Below are 16278 nucleotides of genomic sequence, written 5' to 3'. Positions count from 1 at the left end.
AATATAAGCTGCTTGAGGCCAGGGGATATATGTTTATATAGTACTATTCTTGAGAACTGCTTTGGTATCCAGTGTAATATATATATACAGAGTAGGTTTATATTCACCTATTGAGTGAATGTTACGTACCATGGGGACACATAAAAGATAACCAAAATAGTAGGTAAATTTTAGTTGGGCAATGTTTACTTGTGAAACAGTATGGGAGTTTAGAGCTAAATAAAACAATAAGAGCAAACATTTATGTACTGCTTAAAATGTTACTCTCACAACAATCCTTTGAAATAGGTACGTTTATCTCATTTTTCCAAGGAGGAAATGGAGGCACAGTAAAGTAATTAAGTCAAGTCTTGCCCAAGGTCATACCTCAAGTAAAAAGTAGGCAGTCTGGCTCCAGAGTCAGTGTGGTTTCTCTGGGAAGTTTAACTTTATATTTGAAGGGCGATCTAGACATTTGCACTACTTTCACAGCTGTAAAAGATGCTCTTTTTAAAATTTCAAAGTAGCGTAAAAGATTGCAATGACTCTGAGCTGCAGAAACAATGCTGGATTTTCTAGATAGAGGAGGTCAATGATGAAATGGTTAAGGGGATACTGTATATTGAAATGAGTACAGAAGGGAGGAGGGACGGTGGGACGCTCTGAATTCTGAATCTCAAAGTTCTTTTTATAGATGTTGAATTCTAGGGCAGTGATTCACCAGGCCATAGGACAATGACTGTTTAAGTTACTAACTTATGTCAAAAAACTTACACCCAATGAAATAATATTGAATGACACGATATATTAATGCATATTTTTTAAATGCTTTCTAGATTTGAAACCCCAGTGGTAGTGGGGTGTTCGGTAACGCCCACATTACCATACTCATTACCATAATGTGGGTGTCACTGCAGGTTTCCTGTGCACTTCTGTCCATTTGCTTTGTTCTTTTGTGGAGTCTTGATCCACTTTTTCAGCTTGTATTGGGCAATAGAGAACACTTTTGGGGTCAGAAGACCTCTTCAAACCAAGTAATATTTTTTGGTGGAAAAAAATGTAAAATTGCGTGGTTGGTTTTGTGATAAACCTGGAACAAAGTCAGTTTGAGGCTTTGTGGAATTTGATGAGGACCTACAAACATCCCAGCAGGATGGAGAACAGTGGTGCTCCCTGAGAGCCTAATTATGTGTCCCCTTTGCTGGGAGCTAACAGTATTATTTTGGGGACATCAGGCATGAACAGAGTCATTGAGTCTAAATGACCCCACAGATAGAGGAGTTGTACGTCATCACACCCACTGTCCAGGACTCAGAGGAGGAAGTGCCCTCGAAGGAAGCGTGGGCTGCAAGCCTGGTTAGCAGCCAGGGAGGACACACACACTTTGCAGGTACAGTATTCTGTGTTACTGATCGGTTCCCCCTGGAAAGGATGACATGTCAGTCTGTACTGAAGTGTTTAACCAACTGGCACATTAGCCCTAGTCTTAATTTTAGACTCGTCCCTGAATGGGAGGTTTTTAGGAAAAGAGAAAATGATACACTGATTCATTTATTTTAAACCTCTCAAGCTAGGATAATTTAATGAAATCTCCACTACCCTCAATTTATGAATTTTAGGGTAGGAGAGCAGGATTCTGAACATGATCTAGTTCTTTAACCAGGAATGTACATCAGAACGACCCAGGGTTTATCCCGTGTCTTCACTGATCCACAGAGGTGCAGATTCTGTAGAGTTGCTGGAGTAGGGCCTGGGTGTCTGTATTTTAAACCATTTTCAAGTGATTCTGGTGCCTTATAAGAAGAACCAGCCTTGTATTTCATATATAAGAAAACCAGGGCAAAGAGAAATGACTTGCCTAGAGTTGGTTCAGTGGTACCAACATTTTATCACCACATAATACACAATTTCAGAATTTTATGGCTGGAAGACGTTTTCCAGGTCATCAGTTTGGTAACTCGTTTGACAGCTGAATATAAACCATGCTTGTTCATACCATTCTAAGTAAGATGTGAATGCAGAGAAACTGTTTTCTTATATTCTGGCCATGATAAAGATTGCAAAGCCAATCACCAGAATTTCTATACACTTTTAACCAATGCTTTTTATTAATTTCAGGAACTGTCAATTATTTGCAATATTTTTATTGTATGTCCTGTGGTGCCCTTTTTAATTTTTTTAAAAAAATATTGATACTTAAAGCTGACGTGAAACAGTAATATTTTTTATTTGAATTACTTATTTTTCAATCTTAACTAAAATATAATTATGAGTAAAAATTTGCACTGCATTATTAGGGTTTTTTTAATCTCGTTGATTTTTAACTTTTCTTCTTTTAAGGCATCTTACCTTGGAAACAGCACGCTTGGCTTCCATGTCATCTTTGAATGTGAGGTAGTCCTAGTTTCAGCACGTCCTCAGTAGAGACCAGTGGGCCAGGCTTGTTCCTTCAAGGCGTCTCCGGAAAGCCTGTGGAGCGGCAGCCGTTCCAGAAGTCAATAATAAAGTGTCAGCTGCCTGTGAGTGGACTGATGGCCAAGTGACTCATGAAGATTTTCAAGGAAGAATGGTAAAAAACAGAAGAAAAGGCACATCCCTGAAGCAACTCCAGTGCCATCTAGGATTTTTGAGCAGCTGAAAGAAGATAGTTCTGAAAATGTGAATGACCAAGACTCTAGCATGTTTCTGTGCTTGTTTCTTACATCGTCTTTGTTAACCCGTTCACTTGTGTGTGTGATATTTGAGTTATTCTCCATTACTGCGATAGCTGGCAATCTACTTATGATCAGAGTTTTATTCTGTATGGAACAGCAGTGGGACAAGAAATAGGAACAATTCACTGGGGTATTGGTTCCCAGAAATGGACTTTCCCTGAGTATTGCCAGAGGCTGTGGCGTGTGGGCGAATGGCTGCTTCATACTGGTGTGCTGCTGCTTATTGACATTCATTGTGCCTTTGGTCTCGTCTTCCTTTATCTGCTCCCAGCCTCTGTGTATGCCTACTTTTTTTGAAATGATTTCTTCACATTGATGATCTGATTATCATATTTTTCCAGATTACTTTTATTTTTTATTTTTTTAATTTACGTGGTCTGACTGTGCTCAGGCTGGTGTCGAACCCCTGAGCTGTAGCTGTCCTTCTGCCTCGGCCTCCCAGGAAGCTAGGATTACAGGCGTGACCCACCACGTCTGGCCTTTTTCAGTTTAAAAATAAGAATTATATCTTCATAAATAGGCCTTTGGTGTGGTGGTGGTTCTACCCTACTTTATTTTCCAAGATCAAGAATAGAACAATTCCTACTATGTCCTTGTTCAGTGTTGTGTTGTCACCTCTCATTTTCTAGATGGAAGTGAAGGGTGATCTCCACCTTCTATTTTCAGTTATCCGGGAGACCAGAGAAATGTGGGTTGGAGAACTTTGAAAATTTAATAAATCTTTTAGCTATTTTTAAGAGATTAAACTTCCATCAAGCTTCTTTTTAGCGATATTGATGTAATATTACCTTCTTACCTTTTGTTTTTTGGGTGAGGCGATAAGAAGTGTGGATTTCTCCAAATGCTAGTAAGCATGGGCAGGGGGTGGAGGTTATGAAATTAGCACATGAAATAGTTGGTCATTAAGGTCATTACATGTATGCATTTTTAGTAAGAAATTAGTTTGTTGATTAGAGTGAAGAGTATTTGCCGTAAGTAAATCTTAACTATTTTCAACTCTTCTATGACTAAGTTAGTTGACCCCATCAATAATTTTCTCTTCTATAAATTGAAAGTTTTTGCTCATACGAATCAAATTTTGCCCAACAGGGAAAAATAGGCAGAACAACTGAATTTTAATTTAATTTTATGAACCAAAATTGCATAAAGCATTTGGGTTTTCCATATTTCCTTCCCTGTGGGCCTGTTTTATGTCATTGTTGTTGTCCCCCTTCTACCCACTTTTACATTTTTCTCTTCTGTCCAGAATTTCTTGTTTGGTTTCTTGTGTGTTGTCTACTCGCTACCTTTCCCATGATTCAGCTTCTCATTTAAAACGTTTTCTAGTCTCTATCCTCTCTTGACTTGGGTGTGCCTCCTTCCTAGGCTTTTGCTGCTGTTCTCTCTCCTGACTCAGCTCTGTCTCCTGTCTTTTCCACCCTCACCTCTTGTCCACTCGCATACTGTCAGTGGCGGTCTGTTCTTTTCCACCGCTGCCATCCACATAGCTCACTGATCTCTCTGTCCTGTGGTTCATCTGGTTCTGATTTCTGCTCAACTCCAAGTTTATGTTGTTGTCTTCCTGTACTTTCTGGTCATGGTGCATTTGCTCCTTGAGCTCTTTTTCTACTTATAGGTATTGCTAGATGGATTTGTTATCTGTCTTTGCATAGAACATGGTTCCTTGCTCTCTGTTTCTTGCGTAGCCAGGATGAATCAATTATTAATTCACTTTTTGTGTAACACTGAGCTTCTAAGAATTAGATTGGTGTTTTCTGCTTCTAAGAATTAGATTGGTATTCTAGAAGACTATTTAACATTACTTTAAAGACAGTCAAGATTAGTCGGGTGATCAGGATTAGTTGTGTGATCCTGTCATTTTTATTCAGGAGTTTGTGGTGTTTATTACTCCCTTGTCTTGAAAGATTAAAGAACATCCAGAGCACATTTGGGGTGGAGGTCGGAGGAGAGCAGGAAGAGAAAGGTAAGGGCTAGAGAAGGCCTCATATTTCTAGAAATGGAAGGAAAATTGAAACCACAAGCTTGAACATTTTTAGGTAAAAGGTCTCTTGGAAGAATAAAAAGTATCAGTATTCTATTAACTAGTTTTAATATTGGGTCATTTGTATTTTTACATTCCTCTTTAAGTTCCAAGATCTTTAGTGCTTAATACAACTTAATCTTATAAATATTCATTTTGAGAGACTTGATCTCTCCTTAAGTATTAACCTGTGTCATTTTGTAATTATAATATTCTCAAAATGCCATTAACAATTGCTTTCATTAGTTTCTTGTGTGGGAAAGCATATAAATTGTGTGATCTTGCCCCTGTGGACTCTGTGGTTGTATTGTAATGAGAAGATAGCTTTTGGTAAGACTGTATCTTATTCTGTTGACTCACACTGTCTCATATCTTTCCTTTATTCTTGTGTATTCAATAATTGTGGTACTGCCCTGTACTTTAATTTTTTCATAATGTGTATGAACTACTAGAATTACACTGATATGAGTGTAGTTCTTAAACTTAGAAGAGAAAACCCTGTATATCACATACTGTGGTGTTTAAGATATTAAGAATAGCCCTACAAAGAGGGGCTGATCATACTGAATACTCTTGCTACCTGAGCTTTCCTTACCTTTGGTGGTGGCTGTTGAATACCTTGGAGCTAAAAGTCCAGCCACTAGTCCAGTAGTGGTCCTGTAACATTCACCACCCAGGAGCAGCTAGTGAGAAGTGAACTCAAAGCCGCAGTTAGGCTCCTAACAAGGAGTTTAGATGTGTTTAGTCGCTGGTCTGTTTTCTGAAACTGTAGAGATGAACAAGGTATGGTCCATTCTTTTTGGAAATTTACAATTAATTGAGTTGGGAATATTAACAAGTGAATGATTGCAATATGGTGTGGCAATGCTAAAATATACATATGTAGCAGCTATTATAGGAATAGACCAATAGGGAGAGTCAGAAAGTATAGGTCAAAACCTAAAAAAGTCAGGCATATATGTGTATATTTGGTGTATGTATATAAACTCTATGAGGTAATAATCTCTGCTCTATCCTTATTACCTGTGTGAACTGGGTAAGTTACTTAAAACACTCAGCCTCAGTTTCTTCATCTGTGAAATGGTGATAATATCTAGTAGTATTGATACATGGATGAAATGCGATAATCTGTATAAGACGTCAGTATGGTCCCTATTCAATTATTATTTAGAATTTGGAGAACTAAACAACTGGTAGAGAACATGGTATAGGGGAAAAAAAAGAAAATTCCTTTTGGGGAGTTACACTGTTATTACAGAGATAATATGACTGATTGCTCAAAGTGCTTGGAATTCCCATTTTAAATTTGCTTTTATGGTTTTTAAAAAAAACAACCATACTACCTTGTAGTCAGTTCCCGTTCTTTTTTTTTTTTTAATGAAACTTAGTTTATTTAGCTTGATCTATTTACAAGATGTCTTTCCCAGTGACTTTTGTCTGTTCTCATGAATCAAATCCATTCTCAAAGAACTTAAAATTTGCAACTGTTGAGCATATTTGACAGAAATGTGTCACAGGCTTCTAAAGTCTGTTCAGCAAAAAGAATGTCAGCATTGGAATAGGTCTTCATAATGACCACGTTCAGGAAAGTTGGAGTAAAATTTATTGGTTACGGAAGTTTTAGAGTTTGTTGCAAAATCAAACCACTCTTTGTATAATTGTAATCCCAAGACTGGGTTATATATACCAACCTGAGTATATTTCTTAGATTGTATTATGTTTTGCTGACTTGAAAAAAATCAACTTTTTTGTTTTTTAAAAGGTGTTGTGTAAATTAACTTCCTTTAACAGAACTAGACTGAACAAACTACATTTCTAATATGGAAGAAATTGGCACAGTGATTTGATATTATTTTGTTTATGGTGGACTATCTGCCTAAATTATCAAGTCTTTAAGGTATGGGTCTATGGCCTAGACCATCTGATAAATCAGGCCGGATAAATGTTTCATTTGAGAAAATTCATGCTTCTGGCCTTGTGAAAATTCACTAATTCATTGCATGATTTCTCTTGTCTATTGTATTGTGATATTGTGTATTATAAGGATGATATTGATATAGAACTACCAGCCCAGGATTTTGATAAAGATCAAAATAGGTCTTATCTAAAGCCTTTTTTTTTTAGGAAGTTATTATTTATAATCGAGAGGTTTCAATAAATTCGGCGTGTATCTTAGAACTGGTGTTTCTATTCATAGATGAGAAAACTATGTTCCCATAGAAAGGGAAACGTGGTGCCGTAATATTCCTAAACTGAGTCTAAGCTGGTGATGGTTAGAAAAGTGGCTTTCATCTGTGTCCCTGGAATTCGCAGTCGTGCCTTGGGCATGTTAACAGTATTAGCATGTTTAACAGCCATGTGAATGTTTTGTTAGCAGAAATGTTTGGGAAATTGCTATAGATGTTGTTGAATGAGCTGAGGTGCTGGTTGTGTCTTTCACTGCTACCTCTTATGCTCTTGGAGAAACTAAGATTTTTCTGGTAGCATTTTTTTCTTGAATTGTTACTTGTTAATACTGTTTATGATAACAGTTACTGTTATGGAGCCTTGATGGGGCCAGGCTCTTGACATACATTTTTCTCTTTGCTATTACTTACATATTTTCTAATAACATTTGATGTTATTAGATACATTTTATATAGTCATATATAGTGTACAATATGTGTAAATATTGGTAAGTAAGTAAATAAGGAAATGTTAAGGGAGCTTTCCAGATCCATGGGTTGGTAGTAGTACAGTTTAAAAATGAGGAAATTGAGGGAGGTTATGAAGCTGCCTAAGGTCATGCAGATGAAGTGATGAAGCCAGGATTTTAATCTAAGTCCAATTAAATCCCGTGCTTTCTACCACTTTTCTGTACTGCCTTTTAAAGTATTTCCCATTTAAAAAGTAAAATTTGGCTGTTTTATAAATGCATGTTATTTTGAGCTAAGGAGTACTTTATTCTCTGCTGTATGCCAATTTTTTTCCAAAATAAAATGACTTTGTTCCTGATGATAAAAGTAATAAGTAATACTGTTAAGTGTAATCAATGCTTAGTGGAAAAACAAAATCAGATAATTCAGAAAGGTATAAAGAAGACAGTGGTGAAAATCACTAGTAATTCTACCATGCAGAGGTTAATATTTTGGTGTATAGTCTTCCTGAATTTTTGGTGTATAAACACATGTACATATATTTTAAAAACACAAATAGGTTCATAACATGCATGCTGTTTATAACTCTTCCTTCATTTATTATATCTTGGCCTTCATTCTGTGTCATAATATGTTTTATATCTTCATTTAAATTTTTTTCCTTTTTTTAAAATATAAACTTTTTCTTTTAGAAAAGTTTTAAATTTACAGAAAAGTTGCAAGGATAATATAGAGAATTTCCATATACTGTACATCCAGTTTCCCCTATGGTTAACATTTTACATTAGTGCCATGCATCTGCTAGAATTAATGAACCAATACTGGTACCTTATTATTAACTAAAGTCTATACATTATTCAGATTTCTCTAGTTTCACCTTATGTTTTTTCTGTTCCATGGCCCCATCCAGGACACCATATTACATTTAGGCATCATGTCTCCTTAGGCTCTCTGGCCTGTGGCAGGTTTTCCTTTCTTTATGACCTTAAACCAGTTTTGGGGTGTACTAGTCCAGTGTTTTATAGAGTGTTCCACAATTGGGATTTGTCTGCCGTTTTTCTCATGGTTAAACTGGGGTTAGGAGTTTTGGGGCGGGAGACCACAGACACAGATGCCATTTTCATCAGCGTTTCAGCAGTATCTATGATCATTGTGACTCACCACTGTTGACATTGACTTTGACCACCTGCTGGGCTGGCGCTTCTCAGGTTTCTGCACTGTTCTGTTACTCTTTTCAGCTCTTTCCATGCTGTTTTCCTGGGAAGGAAGGTGGCCCACCCCTAAAGGGTGGGGAGTTAGGCTCTACCTCCTTCAGGGCAGAGTATCTACGTAAATTATTTGGAATCCTGGTATACAGGAGATAAACCTATCCTCCATTTATTTATTCAATCATTTATATCAGTATAGACTAATGGATACTTATACTTTGGGTTATAATCCAATACTACTTGATTTATTGCTCAGATTATACTAACTTTGGCCATTGGGACCTCTTTAAGTTGGTTCCTGTGAGCCTTGCCATACCCCTACCATTGTGGGTTTATATCTTCATTTTTTTAATAGCTGCATGGTATTCCGTTGTAAGAATGTACTGATAGATTTAACCAGTCCCTTATTGATGGTAATTTAGGTATCAGGTCTTTTCACTGTTATAAACAGTACCATAATAAGCAATCTTCAGAAGATACTTAAAATATTTCTTGATAATGTGTTAAGGGAAGTGCTGTACTGAAAGGTCTTCCCATTTTACCTTTTACGTGACACGTGACTCTTGATACCATAAGCAGATGTCTGAGGTAGTGAGCACTATACCTGTGAAAAACAGCGATCTATTTGACTGTAGTTGCCTCCCTTCCTTTCTCTTTTTTCCTGTAATTAGGGTTGATGTGGCTGTGGCACCAGTGGTCCTAAGGAGCTGCTTGGAGATCACACATTGTCTTAAGATACCTGTGGTATCTCTGTATAGACTCAGTTACTATAGACAATTAACAAGATAAATTTAAACTCAGGTCAGAGAGGAAAAAAAAACCAGCATTCTCAGTGTAAAACCTCTAGACCTGAAAATGACCTTAGAAATCATCATGTTCTACCCCTACATTTTAGGAATAGGAAACTTTTTATAGCGATTTTATTATTAGTGGTTTGCCTGGGATTATGTAGTAGCAGAAGCATTCAAAAAGCTGCATTTTTCCACAAGTCTCAGAATTTTTTGTTACATGGGTGTATTTTATTGTATATTGCATGCAAGAATGTACACAATTTTTTATGTTGGAAAATTTCAAGCACATACCAAAGAGGACAAAATAGTATAATTAATTCCCATGTCCCCATCAACCACAGCTTTATCTATCAAATTGTGACCAATCTTGTTTAAAACTCCTACCCACTCCCCACCACTATATTATTTTGAAGCAAATCCTAGATATTAAATCACTTCATCTATAAATATTTCAATATATTCAAAAGAAAAAAACTTTTTTGAAAGCATAACCATAATGCCATTTTCACACCTTAAAAACATTTCTATTCAAGGATATTTAGTTATAAAAACTTTCAAAATTTGTGTTCACCATGGATTAAAATATGGCTCCTTGGTATAATCCTCTGGGATTAGAGAGAGATTTCTGTCCACCAGACAGAATGACCTGGGTTATAGCTTTTATGGAAATTTGTTGTCTGAGTGTCTGGTTGGAAGAAATAGATTAATCTTTTATGTGAGTTCTTCAGAGGCAGATTCATAAAGAATGTATGACCGATGTTTCTTAACTGCATGTATTTGCTTTGTCCACCCTAATTAATACTTATTTTGTCTGTGTGTGAGGAAGAAACGCCAAGGATATGACAACATGAATTATTTTTCAGATTTCACCCCATTAAACTGAAGCCATGGATGGGAATTTAGTGCTGTAGCCATTCTACTCAGATCTTCTGTGGAGAGATTTTTTGAATGTCAAGTAAGATTCCTGCATGTTATTTCCTGAATTGGGAGTTTACAAAGCTTCTAAGGAAACCACCATGTTAATATCATCACTGAATTTGCTTTTAAGAAGATGACTTAAGAGGAAAGAATACCTTTGATGTCAGAGATGATCCTACAGGCAGAATGGGCAGCACTGACTCAGTTTTCTCCACGCAGCACGTTAAGTGGATGACTTTCCAGACTGCAACTTAAAAGGGTGATTAATTCTCCCAGTGTTTTGAATGTTGTCTTTTCCTGAGGTTTCAAATGATCATTAACATTGAGATGCTATTTCTCTCTACACAACAGCCCTGTCTCAGGCTTTCCACCCAGAACAACAGCTTCCTTTTAATTCCCATTTACTCCCATCAGCTTTACCCTAGAACTGCCTGTCTGTTGACATCCTGTGAAATATGCAGTGATCTAAATTGGAGTTGGGATGATAAAGGACAGAAATTTTCCTCTGGCCTTTTTTAGGCGAGATGAAACCAATCTTAACAGCATGATTTTATTTAAAACTATTTTGTTGCAGAAAATATTCATCTTGCCAGCCAATATTGTTTGTTATATTCAGACTCATGTTTTACTCTAACCTAAGGTTAGACTTTCCTGCCTTGCATTTGGCAGCATTGCTGACTTTCCTTTGCCTACTCCATTTTCTTTCATGAATAGACTTTGTTACAGTCATTTGGCTTTATTTTCCTCCCATTTTGAGAGTCCTTTTTGTATTAATTATTTCTGAATTCTGGCTCACTTTTATCTACTTAATTCCGTTCAGTGAACACCTTTTGAAGAAAAATCAGTATTAATTTTCTTCATGTTTCTGAGCAAAAGTTGAAAGATTAATAAAAATAACCACATTTTCAAGCGCATCTCTGGTCAAGCGTATTCAGTTATTCTAGGCTAATGTATATTATGGATGTTAGGTTCTTGGAAGACGTAGTGTTCAGTATAGTATGCTGTGAATGTGGGCATATTGAGGATTTAGCTTTGTAGCACTTCAGCTACTCTGCCTATTTTAAGCTACTTTTTAAACCCCTTTTTGATACAACAGTGCTTTTTTCTTAAAATCCTCTTTGTTTTGAAATTGTCTGACTTTTCTTAACTTTGACACCTTTGCTACTTGCCAGCTGTGTGGCCTTGATTGAGTTTCGCATCTTCTCTGTCCTTCAGTTCCCTCGTCTGGGAGATGAGGTGCCGAGGAGCAGCCACCTCACTGAATTGCTGAGTTAAATGAGAGAAGCTGTAGCACCGGGCGCAAAATAAATGCTCTGCAGCTGTTGCGCCAGCCGCCTTTCCCCGTTACCGTGACTTAGATTAAGAAAAATGCTTTATGTATCTTTTTTAAGTAGGTGACCCCCTTCACATTTTCTCCAAACTTTAAAAGAAAATTTGTTTTACAATGATTTAGATTCTCAGGAAGTTGTGAGAGTAGTACAGAAAGGTCTCAGGAACCCTTCACTTGGTTTCCCCCAAAGGTAACTATAGTACAAGATCCAAACCAGAAAATTCCCATGGGTACAGTCCACAGAATTTATTCAGACTTCAGTGGTTCCACATGCACTCACTCGTGTGTGTGTGTGTGTGAGAGAGAGAGAGATAGTCCAGCGCAGTGTATCACGTGCAGATTTGTGTAACCACCGCCGCAGTCAAGGTAGAGAACTGACCCATCACCCCGAGGACTCCCCCTTGCTGCATCTTCATAGCCATCCCAGCCTCTAGTAGCCACTAATCTGTTCTCCATGTCTTACAATTTTTTTATTTTTGAGAATATTATGCAAATGGAATCATGTGGTATGTGACCCTTGAAGATTGGTTTTGTTTCACTCAGCAAATGCCATTTAGAGCCATTCAAGTTGTGGGTATCAATGGTTTATTCCTTTTTATTGCTGGGTAGTATTTCATGGTATGGATGCACCACAGTTTAACCATTTGTCCGTGGAAGGGCATTTGGGTGGTTTCTAGTTTTTGCTATTACAAATAAAGTTGCCGTGAATATTTGTGTACAGGTTTGTGTGCGGACCTAAGTTTCCATTTCTCTGGCGTAAATGTGCACAAGTGTGATCGCTGGGTCAAAAGGTTCTTAAATGAACCATTGTAGGCTTTTTTGAAAATACGCATTAATGCAGTCACCACTTGTAGATATATAAAGGCAATTATTTCTTAATGCCAACCATTATAAACAACATATGTTGCCCTTTATTTTAAAATATCTTTACGTATAATTGGCAACATGAGTCCAAAGTATAGAATCTTGTCTTATGTGTACTGTAATATAACATGTGTAGTCAATAAATATTATTTCATTTTGTTGGTGAATCCTCTTTCATATTTTATTGACGTTTTTCTTGTGGGGCATATTACTGTTCTCAGATACTAAATTTGGGGGAAATATTTCAAGTAATGCTTTTCTTTTTATCAATTCTTTGCAATGTGGCAGAGATTCCAACAATCACTGGGGAAGCATTTTTTTAAAAAAAAATGCCAAGGCCTGGTGCCATTTCCTGAGATTCTGATTGAATTGGCCTAGGCATAGGTACTTGTTTTAAAAGATATCTAGGTGATAGCTTTTGGGGGGCCATTACAAAATAGTTCCAGCAAGCCCTTTGTGTGTGTGTGTGTGTGTGTGTGTGTGCACACTCCTAGGTGGGCATGAAGAATATTTTAAATAATTATAAAGATTAGCACAAAGAATCAAGAAGTTCACTGATTGACTAATGTCTAACAGCATTTCAGCTAATTGGCAGAGCAGTGTTGGCTTTTGTTCTCTAACATATTTGGCATCCTAAGATGTTTTGTAAAATCATTGTTTCCCAGACTAATAATAAATAATCATTAGGTGAGGCTACAAATATTCTTTTGACATGTGAGAGGCTCCTAACTAAGATAGCCATAAATTTAAGTAACTTTAAATCATGCATCAAAAGTCAACATAAGGGCAATATAAATTATGGATGATGGACAGACGTTGGCTGGTTAGTAGGTTTTGGCTTTCCAAAATGTATCTACCCTTAAAATAACTGATAAAGTAAGTGCCGTTTGTAAGAAATTGGAGCAAGAGAAGGAGAAGGGTGAAATGTATTCATAAAAAGCAATGGTTGTTAGCTCCAGCTGCACATTCGAATCGCTGTCCTAGGTGGCTTTTAGCCAAGTACCTAGGCCTGGGCCAGTCCAGTGGGAATCTCAGGAGGTGGCACCCAGGCCTTGGTATTTTTTAAAAAATGCTTTCAAGGGTGATTCTTTTGTTCAGCCAAGATTGAAAACCACTGAATTAACAGGAATAAATAGCTTCTGCACTTGTATTTTATCACCCTGCAATTTGATAGTTTTGTGTTGCATGCATTTACCGCTTATGTATTTGGACTCGTGTTGGTTCCACAGAGCTCCTATTTATGGCTCTGTTGAGATGAATATTTTCCTGAGGGAGGAAAATTACATGTGAGTGATGAACATATTTAAATTATGAAACACAGCTTTAATATGTACAACAGAAGAGTGTCTGTGTAGTGGGATCAAATACCCAGAACAGAAATTCAGAATCCTTGAAAAGTCAAAAAGGAAACTGGACTTCATTTAGGCCATACTATGGGTGAGAAACTTTTTGGGAAATTAAGCATTTGTAAAAGCTACATGGAGTATGGGAGTGAGAGATCTGAGTATCCATAGATCCTGTTGTCAGCTGCAGTGAGTTTTTCTTTTCTAACTTAATTTTTTATGTTGTACAAAAAATATTTACTTGTAACAAATGGAAGTATGCAAGAATGAACAAAAAACAAGAATTCATCCCCCATTCATGTTCGGCGCCTGAAGTGAATTCTCCCACACCTTTTTCTAGACTCATAAAAGTGTGTATAATGACATGAGATTTGTGAGTTTTTTGTTTTTTAAATAGGGTCATACTCTACCCATTATTCTGAAGCCTGCTTTTCCTCTTTAATACATCATGGATATTCCTCCATGTCAATAGATACAGATTTAACTCTTCTGAAATTATGAATAAAATTTAAAGGTCAGGATGAATCAAATATGAATAGTCATTTGATATGGCTTTATGTAACATGATTTATTCAACCATTTCCCTGTGAATGGACATTTCAGGATGTTTCCTTTTTTTAAAAAAGTTTTGCAGCTACAAATACAATGTATCTTTGTATGTAGAACCTTAGGTACTTGTGCTTTTGTGTCTGAAGTATTTTTATAATCCATAGTTTGGTTTTGGTCAGATTTCTCAGTTTCTGGGTATCTTTTCTATTAGTGAGAATTAATGAGTTAACATCAACTGATTTATAGTTAATTAACTTAGAAGCAATTATTTTAAAAATATTTGGATACTAATGAATCCTAGCGAGCAGAACGTTTTTCACAGGCCCTAGAATCCCTAGGGTAGGACCCCTGAATAGGAGGACCATATGATACTGATGACAAAATCATGTGCAAATGTATATTTTATGGCTCTCATCAGATTTTCAAAGGAGCTATTGCCCCAGAAAAGGTAAAAATTGATAACATATACATCAGAAACTATTACTAAGTCTAGAGAACTTATAAAGTACTTGGAGTTCCCATCAATAGCAATTTTTAATCAGTGTCCTCTTTCTGTAAAGACCTGGGTTGAAATAAATGTATCTAATTTCCAGATGACATAAAACTAGGAGAGATGACTAATACTATAGATAGCAAACTCTAGATTCAAAATAATCAAGGTTGTAATAATGTTCTAAAATCAGCAAGATGAGATATCCTAAGGATAAGTCATCTGCAGGAGTTGAGAAATGCTTGGGGGTGGTGGACAGTCTCAAACACAGATGAAAAATAGCTCGAGTGTATTTGGGCCCAGGCTTCTGTGAGCCGTCTCTGTGATGTGGCTGCTAAAAGCGGGAGCCGTCTCAGTTCCATCAGTGCATGCCTAGATTACACGTGGCCGGGTCCCTGTTTTGTGGGCTAGTTAAATCACCTTTGATGAACTGTGTTTAAGTCTCTGAACCACATTTTAGGTGGGAAATTGGCAAAGGAGGGAGACAAAAATAGTGATGGATTGAGAAATGAAGTCACGTGAGGAACTGCTGCTAAAAGAGTTTGGTGGTTGGATCTAAAGGACAGGGTATGGTCCACAATATGATTGTATAATCTACAATGGGAGCAGCCCTTGTGTGTCAGGGAATAGGAAGCAGAGGGTGATGTGCAGGACTTAATGCGCTGTGGGCACGTAAGTTAAAGGTTCGAATGTGTGAATGAATGAATGAGCAGAAATTGTAAGGCAAAGGATTTTGTCTTGGCCTAAGACAGAACCTTGTGGTGGTGAGTCTCCAGCAATGTGACGCTGCCTTGGAAGGCAGAGTCCCCAGTTGGTGGAGCCCTTCAAGCCCAGCGATGGGTGACTGGGTTGCGGCTGTAGACAGAATTCCTGCTTGGAGTGAAAGGTCGTACAACAGGACTTCAAAACTCTTAATTGAAATTTTATATTTCTTTTCCTAGGTACCTTAATTCTAAACCAGGAGAAAATTCTAGGATAATACGGTAGTTTCTTTAGAAGTACATTTCTAAAAGGAATGCTTTCAGCTGAAAGGCCACGTGGTTGTCAGCACAGGTGTTTCAGAGGTGCTGAAAAATTGAAATGTAACAGGTTTTCAGCTGCAACTGCAGTGCGGAAGTTACTCTGCTGTTCAACCTGAAGTAAGTAGCATAGACTTGTGTATAGTGTGGTTTTAAGGTTTCATTTTTATTAATTTAGAGAGGAAAAGAATCAGTCTTCTCAAGCTACAAAAATGAGTGAAAAAGGAAATTTCACCACTTTCTGTCCTCATTTTCGTTTCGGGAAACACGGGTACACTATCTCCATGAGACCCGTTGTTCCGGATTCTGACTCGGGCGATAGTAGCACCGGATGGAGCTTGTATTGCGCTTCGTCATTGACAGAGCTTCGCACCGGGTTTGCGCACCGCCCCGTGTGCATGTGTCTCCAAGATTTGT

General features: G+C 37.3%; 1 protein-coding gene across 12 annotated transcripts in view; it reads left to right on the top strand.

Annotated features, from left to right (window-relative positions):
* Positions 1-16278, top strand: part of SLC20A2 (solute carrier family 20 member 2) — a 103955-nt gene that overhangs the window by 3175 nt on the left and 84502 nt on the right. For 2 of the 12 annotated variants that reach the window (XM_045535700.1, XM_045535701.1), the window contains 3 exons: positions 1252-1369; positions 2320-2971; positions 10212-11656. The exons of 2 other annotated variants lie outside the window; for them this stretch is intronic. The gene's annotated coding sequence lies outside the window, so the exon portion shown is untranslated. Of the gene's footprint in view, positions 1-31; positions 1370-2319; positions 2972-10211; positions 11657-16278 lie in introns of those variants that run through there. 8 more of the 12 variants (XR_006730940.1, XR_006730941.1, XM_045535702.1 and 5 more) reach the window with 7 other exon arrangements.

The sequence above is a fragment of the Lemur catta genome, chromosome 22, assembly GCF_020740605.2.
Source record: "Lemur catta isolate mLemCat1 chromosome 22, mLemCat1.pri, whole genome shotgun sequence".
Lineage (NCBI taxonomy): Eukaryota > Metazoa > Chordata > Mammalia > Primates > Lemuridae > Lemur > Lemur catta.
The sequence above is the reverse complement of the archived record's forward strand: the minus strand, read 5'-3'. Positions and strand labels throughout refer to the sequence as shown.